Source organism: Phalangium opilio, unplaced genomic scaffold (assembly GCF_054372755.1).
Source record: "Phalangium opilio isolate 3A_F unplaced genomic scaffold, DU_Popi_V2 ptg000011l_1, whole genome shotgun sequence".
In the NCBI taxonomy this organism is placed as follows: domain Eukaryota; kingdom Metazoa; phylum Arthropoda; class Arachnida; order Opiliones; family Phalangiidae; genus Phalangium; species Phalangium opilio.
The window spans coordinates 1,410,514-1,426,311 of NW_028324147.1; the positions used below are offsets into that span (position 1 = coordinate 1,410,514).

General features: G+C 37.3%; 1 protein-coding gene and 1 long non-coding RNA gene across 9 annotated transcripts in view; one reads left to right on the forward strand and one right to left on the reverse strand.

Moving 5' to 3' along the window:
* pico (ras-associated and pleckstrin homology domains-containing protein pico) overlaps positions 1-15,798 on the reverse strand; it is a 126,485-nt gene that overhangs the window by 16,231 nt on the left and 94,456 nt on the right. Inside the window, exon 1 of one of the 8 annotated variants that reach the window (XM_089857743.1) lies at positions 3,499-3,841. The exons of 6 other annotated variants lie outside the window; for them this stretch is intronic. The gene's annotated coding sequence lies outside the window, so the exon portion shown is untranslated. Of the gene's footprint in view, positions 1-3,329; positions 3,466-3,498; positions 3,842-15,798 lie in introns of those variants that run through there. One more of the 8 variants, XM_089857742.1, reaches the window with a different exon arrangement.
* Positions 10,342-10,804, forward strand: LOC149709740 (uncharacterized). The gene is made up of 2 exons (XR_016376163.1): positions 10,342-10,542; positions 10,635-10,804. It is a non-coding gene; the product is annotated as an uncharacterized LOC149709740 (long non-coding RNA).

Below are 15,798 nucleotides of genomic sequence, written 5' to 3' on the forward strand. Positions count from 1 at the left end.
ATTTTGCCGATAGAGAATGTAAAGTAGAGGAGTGGAAGTTCGATTCAGTTTTAATTTTTTTTTGTCATTATAATCAGATGTTCACCGTATTCAAATCACAGAAAGGACAGTAGTTACCTGAAAAACGCGCAAAGCAGTTCCAAACCTGCAGGTGTTGTTCTATTAACAAATTTTTGGCAACCTTGAAACACGGTTATAAGTTAAGAAAGAGGGGAGGAAATTTCTCTAGCCCCCTTAGTGGATGCACACAACAAGAATGACGCAAATACCGGAAAGTCAAATACAAACGCAAATTGGGATGGAAGATAACACGGGGGGGGGGACGTACCCCATCACCAATGTCTATTCTCTATTAACACGCAACCCAACTGCCAACACAAGCATGCAAATATGATAACCCCACCGATAATCATATCAAACAAATGTCAAAACCCGTAAACCCGTCCCTAACTAGAGCAACGTTCAAATAGATACGTAATTATCATTCAGTCGGCGTAGGGTACAAAACCAAAGCAAATACACAAAGGCTCGCATAGGTGGTAAAGGAGGAATAAGCCAAACATAGCCGGCCGAGGCTTAGCTTAGGCGACTATGGTTGGTAACGAAGGTAACCGTTTAGGAGAATAAGGAATCGACAGGGAATCACTCTGGGAAGGGAACGCGAATAACCTTCGGAGGTCGTTAGCGCACCCACCTCTCTCTCTCCCTCTCTCTTCACCCAAAATCAGGTTGCCATGGCAACCGAGCTTCTCTCTCTTTCTCCAATGGAAAAGGGTTATAATATAACAGCAGCGAGAAGATGCCTGCGCAAAACCACGCATGGACTTTATAGTTCTAAAGAGGACAGGAAGTAATTTTCTTTCGCATACAGTGCAGAATTATGTAGAGAGCTTAGGGGGATACATTAATTTCATTTACTTCCCCCTTCTTGCAAAACAAACAATACAGAGATAAAGTTATGAAATTATATTTAGTATGACCTTGATATACTAGAAATAATCCTAACGATTAATCCTTTGTTTGTATCCAGTTTTCCAGTCCTCTACATAAGATCCATGTCAAAATTGACCTTTGCAATTGAACAAGCAACTTCTATTCAGTTTGCGAATTTAAAAAGAAAATTCTACTTTTAGACTTTACAGACAAACTGAATAAAGAAGAGAAGAGAAAAATCTGTACAGTTCTGAACTTTGACCTATCCAATTTCAATTACAAAAGGGGGGGGGGGTTAGTTATTGTGTCGCCATGTTTTCAACTAAAGGATTTCCATGGATTTCCAATACGTGTTTGTGTCGAATTTTCAATTAAAATCAACAAAGGATTTAGATTTCTAATTAATTTCGAAACGTCGGCTCTCCATTACTCTTTAAGCGGCTTGGAAAACTTCCCTTGAGAAGGTGCTTTCGTAATAAGCTATTTTAGTCCGTCCAAGTCACTCAGTGACAATATTAAAATTTAATTAGTAAGATTGGACTTTGAGCATTAGGATGGAAGCTATATTGAGTTCGTTACAAGCCCCTCAACAACTATGGAATTATTTAGCTAGCATACATTGCGATAAATTATAAAGGAGATAGTCTTTGAGTGGCTTGAAATAAATCGTACGACAAGATCAAAATTATTTCCTAAAAATATTCCTTTAAAAATGAGTGGAATGTTTTGAAATATTTTTTTAAACACTTCATAATTAAAAAGCGAGGTTGACACCCGATGTTACCATCCCGTAGAACCAACCATAAACGAACATAAGAGCCGCCATTACTCTATCGGAATCAAATTTCTAGATTATTCTAATAATAAAAGATACGAGGGAGTTTCAAATTCCATTTTTTTTCCATCGAAGATAATAATAAATCGTGCATCCACTTCAAAACTGAAAAGCCCTCGTTAAATTTTTAACAATAGGCTTAGACTAGCGCGTGTGACGTTTATAGAAAATAGCGGGAAACTTGATTTTGGCGGGAGTCGGTCGGATGCGCCACCGGTGCTTTCAATAATAATAATAATAATAAGACGCATCTTCCTCGGGTTTGTTCATCTCTCTCTCAAACGACAACTTCCTTATTTACGGCAGGGCGACAAGGAGGAAACTGCTATCAATGGCAGGAAAATATAAAATATACGATAATTGGCCACTAACACAAGGCGTATGAGTAAAAAAAACCACGGACTTTGTCATTCTATAGAGGACTAGGAAAAAAAGTGAATTTTTTAGGAGTTTTCTACCTCAGTAATCACGTGAAATTAATCTCAAAACGCGCCAAATTCCCAATATCAATTTCAATTCACGAGACACGCGCTGGTAAAAAAAAACACCAATACGTTGCCATGGTAACAGGAATTCATTCTCCTAGGCCTATATGCCATTTATATTATTCCAAATTTATTTAAATATATGATTAATACCGCGTTAATTAAAACGTATGTTTAAGTTGAATTTAGGAATAAATATTTATATGGTTTTCAAATTAGCAGATGAACCCGAACCTCGTTACGATACTATATCTATATTAATTGATAGTCCATTTTAATTTAGCCCCATATCCACTTTTCGGGGCTTCTAGGGAAATTATAATGATAGCGTGGACAGTCCACTGGTTATGGAACCAAATTGGGTTAATAATATGGGCTAAACTGAACCAGACGAAATCGAGGGACTAACCACTTCAATTCCCAATACACCGATTACTAGAGTTAGGTTTAATTATTGTCAAGGGGGTAGAGAGCTAGCCTAGCGTACTAAAGGTATGCCTGGTGAGTAGAAGGATTACGTCGAGTGAGTGAGTAGCCCCTCCTCTGTAGGGGATCGAGTTGCAACGAGTTTATTTAAGTTATAATGATTGCTGGGAATATTATATTGAATTATTAGATTTAGACACAAGCGGATATTGTAGGGATGGATATTGGATTGGATGAGACATTTTGGCACGGTCGAGTTTCCCACATAAGTAAACAAATAAATAAACGTTTACTTTAAATTACTCAGTTCGAAATAAATAAATAAATACTAATTTGATAAATGTTCATAGAAAGTTAATTATGTTTTTTATTTTTCGGTTGGAATTGATTAAGTTTGAAATTGATTATCATATCTTATTGAAATTGATTAAAAATGTATTTAATAAGATATAATTTCAATGAAATTTCATTGATACGGATTTAAGGCATTTTAGAACGTATTATTTTAAAGGACTTAATTAAAAACGTATGCAATAATTTACTAAATATATGAATTCCATGAGTTTACAATGAAAATCCATTGAAATATTCCATAAAAAAAACAACTCAAAAACCTAAATAAAAAAATCCATAAAAATAATAAAAATTACTTTGTTTTGATTTCATAATGAAGTCACTCAATTCGATACGATCAAGAGCAAACAATCCCAAATAATCCAGAAAAAGTAATTTTCAAAATTTCACACTCTAAAAGTGGCACAGACACAGACACAAGAGTCACAAACACAAAAACGGAAACAATTTCGAATTAATACTTGCTTCGGCAACAAATAAATATCTTTCCGTGGCAATTTAGTATTAAACGGACACGAACGACACAAAACTGAACCGTTCTTTGGTAACTTTATTGTGGCAATAAAAAGCCAACGAGCGAGCGAGAGAAAGAGATAGAGAGATGTCAGTCAGTCAGAGCAGAAAACACAGTCACTAGAATTGTTACCAAAAAGGAAAGGAAAGAACAATATAGGAGAGAGAAGACCGGGGAGCGAATTTCGAGGACGGACGGACCGTTTGCGGAACGCGTATTGCCCCGGTTCTTGCACTTTCTAGTCTAGAATTCGCCGCCGCTTGACAGCAGTCCGCGCACGCTGCAACTAGCTCCCTTCTTCTCCCCAGCTCCAGCTCCAGCTCCTCTTAGCGTGCACGAGGACTCGAGGAGGGGCCTTGGACTGCCCCATTTCTGCCCCGAGCAGAGCAGAGCCGAGAAAGAGAAGAGGCACAAAGAGGGAAGCTTGAACGGAAGCTTCAGAACGCGCTGCCTCAGTCAGAAAAGACAAGGAATAGAAATATTACCAACTGTATCTATTTCCGGTTCATGTGGCTCTTTTTTCTTAGCAGTTTCTTCAACAGTACATTTATAGATACAAGTGTTGCCAAACAGACTGAAGTATTTTGTTCAATTCAGTTCAAACCTGAGCTGCTCTCACAAATTACTAGCAACTCTGAAGATACAAGTGCTGCTCTCACAAATTACTAGCAACTCTGAAGATACAAGTGTTGCCAGACATACTGTAAAGCTTGTAGCATTCTGTTCGCTTCAGTTAAAACCTGAGCTACGAGCAACTCTAAAGCGAGGTTAAAGTTCAATTTTAAAATTCTGGATGGACTTTTCCAGGATATCCAGATTTTCAAGGTACTGCGGCAACCCTGGATATACATACACAAAGTCATTTTCGAATCTTAAGTCTCTGATTGCGTCAAATAATAAAGAGTGGGACTTTCTATTCATGGATTATATTTTCATTGCAGTTGAAAAAGGCGGGAGAGAAATTGGCGCGCTATTTTGACGTAGTAGAAGAAGAGGAGGAAGTGTAGCCTAGCGTACGTACACGCGCGCTGCTGTGTTGTTTATGAGTGACTCGGTGGTACAACGTGAGGAGGAGGGGTTCGTCGTTCAAGTACAGCGTTATGAAATGCGGAGGGATCATATCTTCGTTTAGGGTTTGAGGAGCGGGGAAAAGATGAGCTGGGAGGAGGAGGGGGAGCTGCTTTATGCCTCTCAAACGCCAAGCTTTACGACGACTTTATCATTTTGTTCTCGACCATGTTTTCCACCAAATATGGGCGGCAAAATAAAACATATACAGTATATAAAGTTGCGAATAATCAAAAGGAATAATGAAACGTTTTAGTTTGGTTCGGTTCGGTTTTAGGCTTAACTTAAAATAAAATCAAAGAGGTTTATAAAACCTAAAGAAACGATATTTCAGTTTCAGTGTCATTATCCCTTTAAAACAAGAACATAGTAAAATAACGAAAACGCAGACAAGAAAAAAAAAATTCCAGATTGTTATCTAAGAAATCTTTTGAAAACCATTGTTTAGAAAGCCGCCTTTCTTAGTAAGCCTTTTACGACTTTTCCTCGGGGTTTTCAAGGTCCGAAAAGAAAGGAAATTTTTCACGAGTTCATCTCATCTTGAGGGTTCAATATAACCCAATTTCACTGTGTTAATAACCCAATAGAGAGAAATGGCTTCAACTTTGTGGTAATCTCAAAGAGATTTGAATAAAAGGGGTCGGTCGTGTCCTTCCGTTAAGGGGTTTTTACCACACCCAATTCTCTATAGGATCATGGACCCCAAAACGCTGGACCACCCGGGTTAAGTAAGAAAAGCCGTCAGAGATTTTGGCAAAGAATCGCGTCGTTCACAAAAGGAATTCCTCAAAAAATATCTGACCTTTCTTTAAGAATCGTTTAAACCGGAAAAATCTGAGAAAAATCTCTGTCCTGAAGAGGAAATACCTCCCTTGAAGATACAAGAACTTTCATTCATACCACCCCCCCCCCCTTCCTCCCGGGTTGTAGCATCCAGATCCATAAATTCCAACACAAAGTAACACTATTTACAATAAGTATGACAAATTGTAATTGTTAACAGAGTTCTAGACTAGTACTAAAGTTGCCAAAAAGGTTTTGGATACAAATTCCCTGATTATAATCATGCGATTTTCCCAAAACCTTTTTAGAATTTAAGCTAAAAGTTGCCAATGTTAACAATTTATATTTAAGAATATTTTATAAGTTGTAAGTTAAATCTTTTCCAGATTTTCTCTTAACCTGTCGCAAATGTAATTCTAGACTTAAATCTATCTCAAAGTTTCCACATCTTATTTTGAAAACAAGGGGTTCAAACCAAACCTGGAAATCCCGGAAATGTTGACTAGAAATTCGGGGAAAACTCGGGGAAATTTGCTTCATCTAAAGCAGTTCCTGGAAATGTCAGGTTTTCCTACGTTTAACGTATGAACCCTGAAACATAATTCACGTTGCTAATTAAGGCTTTGTGTGGGTGTGTCATCCCCCTCCCCCCCAACTATACTATCCTCTACTCTGGGACCCTATTAAGCCTTGGGATAAATTCGCTGACTGCTTCCGTTTTTACAGAAAGATGCTTAGAAAGAGACAACTAATTACCCAATGTGTGCTTACATACGTATGTCCTAAGCAAGATAATTCCCAAGGCGACTTTCGTACAAATTACATTTTCATTTTCGCTAATTTTTGCACGAGCTTCTTTCGCACGCGGACTGCGATTCTTAAGCCTAACTTAAGGGTTAGCGCGCGAATTTAGTACAATTTGGCGCCAAAACCTGAAAACACGTGTTCTCTTACAATAGCAAACTTTTGTCATCGAGTAATAAATAAAGTAGGATTAAAGATAATTCTAATATATTTAATCTGATCGACCTCGGGGTCACTAGTTCATTATCAAACCTTTAATCTGTATTGATTAATTTTTAGAGGTCTTCTTTGTCCAGTAGATTAAAACCAATAAAGTCAAAGGCTACTTTGGACTACCTTCCGTCTCTAATGGCTTCTCGATAGTGGTACCGCACCCCATACACGCCATCCATAGTTACGACAAAGTCAAGGCCCCCCCGTCTTAAGCCTTGGCGTGTAGGCGTATAGCGGGCGTAGACCCAACCAAATTTAATCGATGGACCAAATGTTACAGTCTGCATGCGCTCTACTATACTATACTGGATTTCAGTCATCTTCCAAGGGTTTTCCCCAGGATTTTTAGGCCTCTTCTCGTTATCTTGGCGCCTTTTTTACCCCCCCCCCATATGTGTTTGAGATTATTATTATTACAAGATCGATTTGCACCGCGTATAAAGTAATAGCGGATTAATACGCCATGTAAAACCTTCATTGGGATTAAGAGTTGTCCTTGCAAATTGACATGGAATAGGATAAGGAAGGAAGGGATCGCCTCTTACGCGACGGGGTTTTTATTTTAATGATTAAAAATGTCAGGGTCTTAGCGTCTTAATTTACTGACCGTTCATGATACGGGACGTCATATTCCGAGGGGTACGACACCCCAAGTTTTCCCTGAAGTTTTTACAAAAACCGAAGAATAGGGGCTTGAGAAATTTCCTCTAACCGTTTCTTAAATTTAACCGCGCATTATCAGAGTTGCCAGTAACTCGTGATAGCTTTTTGACCTATGGCAACCCTGTAAGGGGTAACCTACCCAAACCGTCCCTCTCCCTTTAAAACAAATCTTAATTAAAGATTCGATTTCTCATGCATTAATTGTAACACAGTGTTTCTTTTAATTAAGAATTCACAGTGACTTATACTTCGTCCCAGTTGTACCCTCTCTGATATCTTGTTTGTCACTTGCCACCAGGCGGGTTGGGGAGGAAGGAAGGAACCCAAGAGGGAATTGATCACTTCCGGTCCTAATTTGTGGCTCCGTATATATTTACTCTTTAATCTTTTAAAGGGGAAGTGAAACGCGTGTGCAAAAGTAAAGAGTATGTATTACAAATCCGGGATTATAACCCCATACCACTTTTATTTTTATTTTTTTTGCCAACTCAGGCAGAAGCATCTAGGCGGGGCCCAATCGACCCAGACCTCCTTTTGAAGGTATAAGTTAGTTGGTGTAATTTTAGTTTCGGTACAAGCTGTACAAAACCCCCATGACATGATCCCAAAAATAGACCTTGATCTTTTTGCACTTTAAAAAATGTACCGCGTTAGCAAGCTGTCGCGGTTCGGTTCGGTTTGGTTCATCAACGAAGCGTAAAAACGTCTAAGCTCACGTCAGTGATACCCCCGCTTCAAGCTAAGCCTTTGAAGTTTCAATGACATAACAACAAATGGCCAGTAAAGAATTATTTCATGACTTTGCTTGACCGTCTTGTTTTATTTCGGGTTATGTTTAAAAATATCGTTAAGAAAGTCCGGTCCAACGTCCACGTCCAGCTAAAAGATAGACAACGGCTAGACTAGACGATGTAAGGGTCTTTTGTCTGGACAGAACATTTTTCATAACAAGTGAAAAAAAAAAAAAAACCGTCCCCTTTTCAAACGTTGAATAACTTAAAGCCAGAATAACCCCCGGTACTGTATTCTGTATATAAATGAGCTTATCATATTTATATATAGTCTTTATGAAACTCTGATTTAGGAAAGAAAAATTGCATGCTTAATACTTCAAAGAGAAAATGACCAAAACGAAGTAATTAATTAATTAATTAAAGTAATGGAATTTGTTGGATAATTAATTATAATTAAGGCGCTTAAATATTATAATTTCAAAGAAAAATTCCGAATAACGGAATTAAATTTAGTAAATTATATAAATATAGGAATACAATTTTAAATTTTTTTTTGACTAAAAATATGGATTGTAATTTCCCCCAACCAATATTTTGTGATAAAATCTTACATTGGCGGCTGAAACCCAAAACCTCTTGGCCAAGGCAATCTTTCACCGCCTAAGTTACACCACAATCCTGTATATTATATTTTCTTATTGATTGAGTCCCCCTGGCCCCTAAATCTAAGATCTCTCTTTTTCAATAGGAACCACCATGATCTAGGGGTGCTGGGGAACATACATATATATTTCACTGCCTTGGAAAACATCTTTTTAAAAATGGAAAGTTAGCTAACTTAAGCATAAGCATAAGCCTTTGCATGCATGCATGGTACAGAGGGTTTTTCCCAAACACCCCAGCAAAGCAAGCCAGCCAGTCCTATTCAAATATATACAGGGGGGGGGGTGTTTGGGGTGTTGGGGGTTGAATACGTAAGCGGTTCTTTATCCCTCCCCATTCAGAGACAGACTGGAAGGTTGCGAAGGGGCATTTTCTATTCCCCCCCACCGGGTCTATATTTCTGAATGGAAGGAAATGCCCCCTTTAAGAAAAACCCAGGACCCTTTGTTGAGGGTTGTGACGGTGCCTCGGGTTTTTGACGTATCGTTTTTTTGCAATGTATATCGACTTACCCCATCAATTCATCATCGCAGCGTCGACTAAATATAGTGTTCTTCAATTTATTTTAACGCTTTTGGAGTTTCATTTAAATTAATTTTAACTAGACAATAATCTTTTGTTACGTCACAACTGTGTCGCCTTCTGATGGAATAGATCTATATAACAACTGAAGTTTGAGGGTTTTTCCTCAAAATATATTATGTCACATCAAATTTAAATATCTTTTAAATTCTACTCGGGAAAAACAAAATTGTATCGATATCCAAAATTTAACAATCGATTCTATCTTATCTCTTCATCTAGGGCTTCTTAAGGAAGGATCAAAGAAAAATAAATCCAAAAATCATCCATCCACTCGGAAAATAAAAAGCTAATCCTTTCCCAGCAATTGAATTTAAGGATGTAACCGCAACGACTTGTATCATGTAAATAACTTGGAAATATTTCTCGAGTACCTACAAGAGGAAATCCGTAAGATATTCCATTCCTATTTCGTTCTTTCTTTCTTTTAGCTGATCTCAATAAAATCTGTCAGAATGAAGAGTGAAGGGGAAGGGGGTCATCTTGGTCTTCTCCAATCCTCTTATTACGACTAGCACTTCTTCCATCTGATCCCCACTTCTTCTTCTTTCATCCCCTAGAGTCAGTAGTCGACTCATTTTTTCCATCCCTTTTTCTTCTCAATTTATCCCTGGCATCTTTCGTATCATCTTTGATCCCAAAGCCAGCTCCAAAGCTCTCGCGCTTCCATCCACAAAGAATAAATACCGTAGGAGTGAAACTTTAACCTTGGTAGTGCCTTGAAAATTACATGTTGCGTTTTCTATGTAACTATCTCAAGGGAGGAAAAAACTAAACTCGAAATAATTCTCTATGATTTCATATTGATGCTCTTGAGCTTCCATCCAGAGAGAAGAATTTATACTATACTATTTATACTATAGGAGTGGAAACTTCAACCTTAGTTCTATGAAGATTACATCGTGTTTTCTATACAACTAACACTAGAGAGAGAATTAAAACAAGAGAGAAAACCCCCAGTTGTAATAATTCTCTATGATCCTACATTGATGCTCTTGAGCCTCCATCCATAGAGAATAAATACCATAGGAGTGGAAACTTTAACCTTAGTGCCACGAAGATTATGTCGACTTTTCTATCTACTTATCTATCTCTAGAGAGAAAAACTCCTCGTGTAATAATTCTCTATGATTCCATCCCATCTTTTCATCTTCCGCTTTATAGGACTTTTTTTATCCTTTTCTTGATTTTTCTTTCTTTTTATCGAAGATATCTTTTCGATCCAATAAGTTATCAAGGTTTTTTTCCTTCCTTTCTAAGTTACATCTGGATTGGAAGCTTGCACAATTCCTACCGACCGTATACAGTCAAAGGATTAGTTTATACCCTGTCCGTTTTTTTTTCTTTTTATCGGACATAGTAAGAAGATACGAATTTCGATTAAAGGAGAAAATTAAAGCGGTCAGTCAGCCTCATAATTGACCTTTAGACAGAAAATGTCCTGTCCTTCCACAAGAAAGGGGGAGGGGGTGGGAAGAGAGAAAGGTAAGATGAAGATTGACCGGTGCATGGTGACTGTTCCCTCGGATATCGATAGGTGGTTTTCTAGCAGTAATTGCTTTTTCTTCCTAATACAGGTTAAAGGTCAGTTTTCATTTACGCTTGGACACTCCGGTAAAGCGTACTTGTTCGAAATTTAATAACAACGCGAGTGAAAGCACTCCGTTATTCTTTCGACACGAAAATTAATCTCCGTCATCTTTAATTAACGTAATTAGTGACACCCTCTTGCCCGGATCAATTATGATTAAGCCATGGACTCTAAATACAAAAGAGGACTGGCAAATGAAGGCATTTTTTATTTTCATTATTTTTTTTCAACCAAATTAGCTGTATACAGTGAGCTTATTTATTTACTACCTTTAAACACTGTACTATAAATTAATAAATTAAATAATTTATTTATTGAAAGTGACCTTGATATACCAGAACATAAAAAATACAGACAGATCCTAATCTAATTTTTACGTCCCCCTCGAAATCCTAATTTTAAACAGAGATTAAGTCCCGAAATTAAATTTAGGCTAGTATGACCCATGATCCTTGACATTTGTACGCGGTCAACGAAAGCTATCAGTCCAAGATTAATCTCCTCTTTAATAATTGGCAGCGGGGTTTCCCCCCCCGTTACCCGTACACACCAATTAACGTCGAATATCGTTAATAAGAAAGGGTAGTCGTCGTCTTATGACACGTCAGAGACACCCTTCTTTACTTCCTATAGAAGCCAATTGATTTTGGTCCTTCACTCCAACAACCCCTCAACCCCCGTGGAACCCCCCCTTCCTCCTTAAGGGTTAAAAAGGTTAAGGTGACATGAGATATTGTTTCCAGAGAGAAAAGGTTACGATGTTAATTAGTTAATTTATAAATTAGTCAAAGAAAATATTTAATCATAAACAATAACTGTAAATATAGTGCTTAGGCGGCTTGGTTTGCTCTAAAATACCAGGTTATTGTTTTAGTTATTTACCAATACAATAATTATATATGTATAGTATTTGAGGGGCTTGGTTTCCCATTGAAATATATTTGTTTAGGTTGAAGGGTTTAACTAACCATAAGGGGTTCAACATTTTCAAAAAAAAAAAAATCTAGTCTAAATTTAGTTGAATGATGAATCATTTCCCATCTTGGATGGGAGAGATTAAAAATAATAAAGATGAACAGCTTGTTACGTTATAAGGGGGGGGGGGTTATAAAAGCTCATCTCTTGCAGCCCCGATGTTTAAAAATAGACAACATCTTGATTTGTTTTTCTTTTAACGAGAAAAAAAAGAGATGCAGAAAGTTGCCTAAAAAAAGAAAAGATGCCCTTTTTTATGGGTTTAACTTAAAAAGTATCTTGATCCTTTTGAATGGGAAGAATATATTTGCCTAGAAGTATTCCCGTTTTTTTAATGGTTTCACGATATATATTGCCCCATAATCCAATGAAAGAGATACTTTGTTTGTTTGTCTTCCAAAAGAACGCGGCCTTTTCAGGAATTTATTCCTTTTCCTTTGAGCAATTTTTGAAATTTTACGACATAACTTTGTATTTATCCCCAAAATAAATAAATAAAAATATCGCAGCATTTTTTTGGAGCTTTGTCCATATTTTTCATTGGTTTCAGTTACCGATACCAAGACGAGATACAATTGCCCGTATTGGCATGACCTTTGAACTATATAAATAACCAGCCAATGATTGAAACAACTTTTCTTCTCATATAATTTAAACTGTACTAGTTGAGTCAAAAGTTGTATCGATTGAAAAGGCATTAATAGTTAATGGCAGACTGACTATCCAAATTTAAGCTGACCAAGTCTTAACTTATCCTTAACTCTTTCCTATTATTTTCTTTATAGAGCGTGTCTGTCGGTCTGTCTGGATATGTCGTGCTAAAGAAATTGGCCTAATCTGGATGGAAGATGCTGGGAAGTTTTACTCTTGAGCGTCTATTCATCCAAGGAGCTAGCCGGGATTGAATCGAAAAGGGGTGAGTGAACTCTGGGATTGGAAGAAGAAGTAGTAGTCTAGTTCCCAACCCTCTCTTATCCCTCTTCCCCGGGATGATGTCAGTCTGGTTGCCATGACAACCGCCTTCTCCGATTCCCCATCCTCCTACTCAGTTTTCTTTACCTTTGAACTATATGATATTCTGGAAGCTTTCAAAATAGGATAGAAAAGTTTATTCCACCCCCCTTTAATCCTACCATCCCCCCCCCTTATCGCCACAAGGCTAGCTAGCTAGCTAGTTTTTTATTTGATACTCTTTTTCTAGCACATCTTTTAAAATTTAATAATGTTCTGCCCCCAAAACTATTGTAGTTTCTAAACGGGGTAGTATTAGCTACCAACTATAGTAGGTTTATTGAAAGAGTTTTTTAATATAAGCCTTGCAACCCTTAACCGGGGTTAAAGTTAAGGAACAAGGGGGGGGGGGTGGAATCTCTCTAGCCCCTTTAAGTGGGCACTATATATTTTCGTGAATATAAATTTTTTTTTTCAATAAATATCAAATAATTTTTAAAAATATCTTATCAGCATAAGTCAATAACTCTGATGAACTCCTGACCTGATATCAGAGACAAAAATAATCTACGTGATTTTACAGGGTTGCCACTGAATTTTCAAATTCCCTGACTTTTTCCTGACCTTTTCGACCCATTTTTAAATTCCCTGACTTTTTCCTGACCTTTTCGACCCATTTTTAAATTCCCTGACTTTTCCAGGTTTTCCATGACCCCGTGGCAGCCTTGTTTTAAACCCGAAAATCAAATCACATTGAACTTTGCGCGGCTTCTTGTTGATTCAGATTTCACACCATCATCCAACCCATAAAATGGAAAACGAAGTAGAGAGTGAAGGGGAAGGGGCAGGGGTAGTGTTCCAAATTTCCTTTGCTAAACAGAGGTGAGGTGTGACACATAAGGCAAGCAGGCAGGCAGGCGCCTTTCCTTTTCTATTTATTCTTTCCCTAAGTTTCCGGTCAGGTTCACCGCCAGAGGGGGCGAGCGCGCTCGCGCTAAATTCAACACTAGCAAAGAGTCCACCACTTTCTTCTTAGCTTTTTCTTTCTAAAAATCCACGTCGCCTACGTTGATTATTCAATTTCGAAGCTGTTACGTTAAATGGTGCAAAATTTCTATTCCAGCTTTAGCGTGAAAGGTTTATGGGTTAAGTATATACCTTCCTTCCTAAAGGTTATTTTTTTAAAAAGGTAATGTTTCGAAATAAATTCCAATAATTCCGGTACATTGGTGTTCAAACTCGACTATTTTAAAATGAACTTTGAACCTTTATTGTCAATGCGTGCATCATACGGTATATCAAGGTTACTTTACGAAGTTCATATTACACCAAATATAAACGGGTATGGCGCAATGTTACACGTATATGTAAATGCGCTAAAGCGGGGAGAGGAGACGCGGCGTAATTTGTATGCTGAAGTATAGTTTTAATATCCCCTCCGAATACGTCCCATTCATGCTGGAAACGAACTAGAGAAGCAGCTTTGGGGTTGTTTGAAAACGACGGGGTATTTCCGGAGCGCATCCTATGTTATTAATTCTAATCGGTTCCTAAGACTAAATACACTTCTCCCGCCAAAATTTAATGAGCCCAAACGCGCTGCGTCCCCAATTTAGGGACCCCGCTGGTAACTGCGCGGCAAACCAAACCCCCAACCACCATATCTATAAATAATATACAAACACAAAACTGGAGTACATTTTTCTCACTCTAGAATTTATATATTATTCAGTGTTGAAATAAATGAAACTAATATAAGAGAAAAGGGGGAAAAGTGTATTAAAGTCTTGTATTATAATAGGCTTTTCTATTACTATCTCTAAACATTCAAACTTAACTTACATTCTGATAGATTTTTCAATATAAGATGCTAATTGAGACAGTTCTTAAAAGGAAGATGATATATAATTTCCCAGCCTTTAACTGTAGATCATTCTAAAATTAAAGAAACGTACCTAAATAGCGAGTGATCTGATGTTTAAGTAAGTCAGATCTTCATTGATTAAATCCAAACCCCCAAAAGGAAGCTACTCCGAACTACCCCAGGGGCACTCGGGAGTTAAATAGTGCACTATTTACACAGCCACAACGAGTATTACCAACTCGGCTCCAGTGTAAACGCAGTGCAGAGAAAATGTATGTTCCAGTTGAGGTCTTTTAAAAGATGACAAAAATCTGGAACTTGAATTGTCGATAAATGTCACAATCAGCGCGACCTAGAGTCGTTTCTCTCTTTACGCAATATATGAATTGGTCTATGAACCCGGGGGGGGGGGAATACTTGAAGGGAATTTTGACTTTTCAAAAAAATGTCAGAAAGCAATAAATCAAGAAGGAACTTTTTATTTCAATCACTAAGTTTCCGGAATAAGTTTAAAGAGGATAGCATCCTTCGTCGGAAGGGGGAGGAGGTTTTAGGGGATGTTACAAGGCGCGAAGAAGAAGCGGCACCGTATCATATAGATTTGAAATCGAAAAACAGCTCTTTTTCTATAAAGAAATGGAAATTTTTCTCAGTGGAGTTTCGTTTCACCGAAAAGGAGTAAATAAAGGAAACTTTCTGTTAAAAATTCTTTTCCCCAAAGGATGAAGAAGATGAGAAACTGTTTGAACTTCGTGTGTGAATTTTATACCACCATATATTTGAGCTTTTTTTACACAAAGTTTTATTTTTAAGGTCATGAAAGTTCAAATTTTCTTATTCAAAAGTGTTAAGGAGCTAACGAAAGTCTTAATATTTTTAATTGTGGTTTTATTTAATTGGTTTAACAATATTTTTTGTTTTTGAGATAATGTTAACCTTATTGGTATGAAATCATGATGTAATTCTAAAAGAAGCCATTTTTACTACCAAATTAATCAACACAGTTTAATTACGAAATCCGAAGCCAAACTAATTTTAATCTAATTTTATTTATCTCTCTCTCTTTTGACGTATTTTTATTTATATATCCTTGAGGGGCCAAACAACTTTTAAATTAGTTTTAGAACTTTGTTTAGAACAAAACGTACACTAATTTATGAAAATAAAAGAAGAGAGGGAGAGGGGTCAAAGTTCAGGTCGGTACTTAAAACTTAATTATGGTTAGAGGGACACACACACACAAAAGCGTGCTGGATAAAAATCTCATTTCAGGCTGTGAATGAGTCCACTCTATGGATATAAAGGGAGAGGCTTCCAAAATTAGAGCAAACAATACAGCCTAAGTCCTTATACTTGTTGA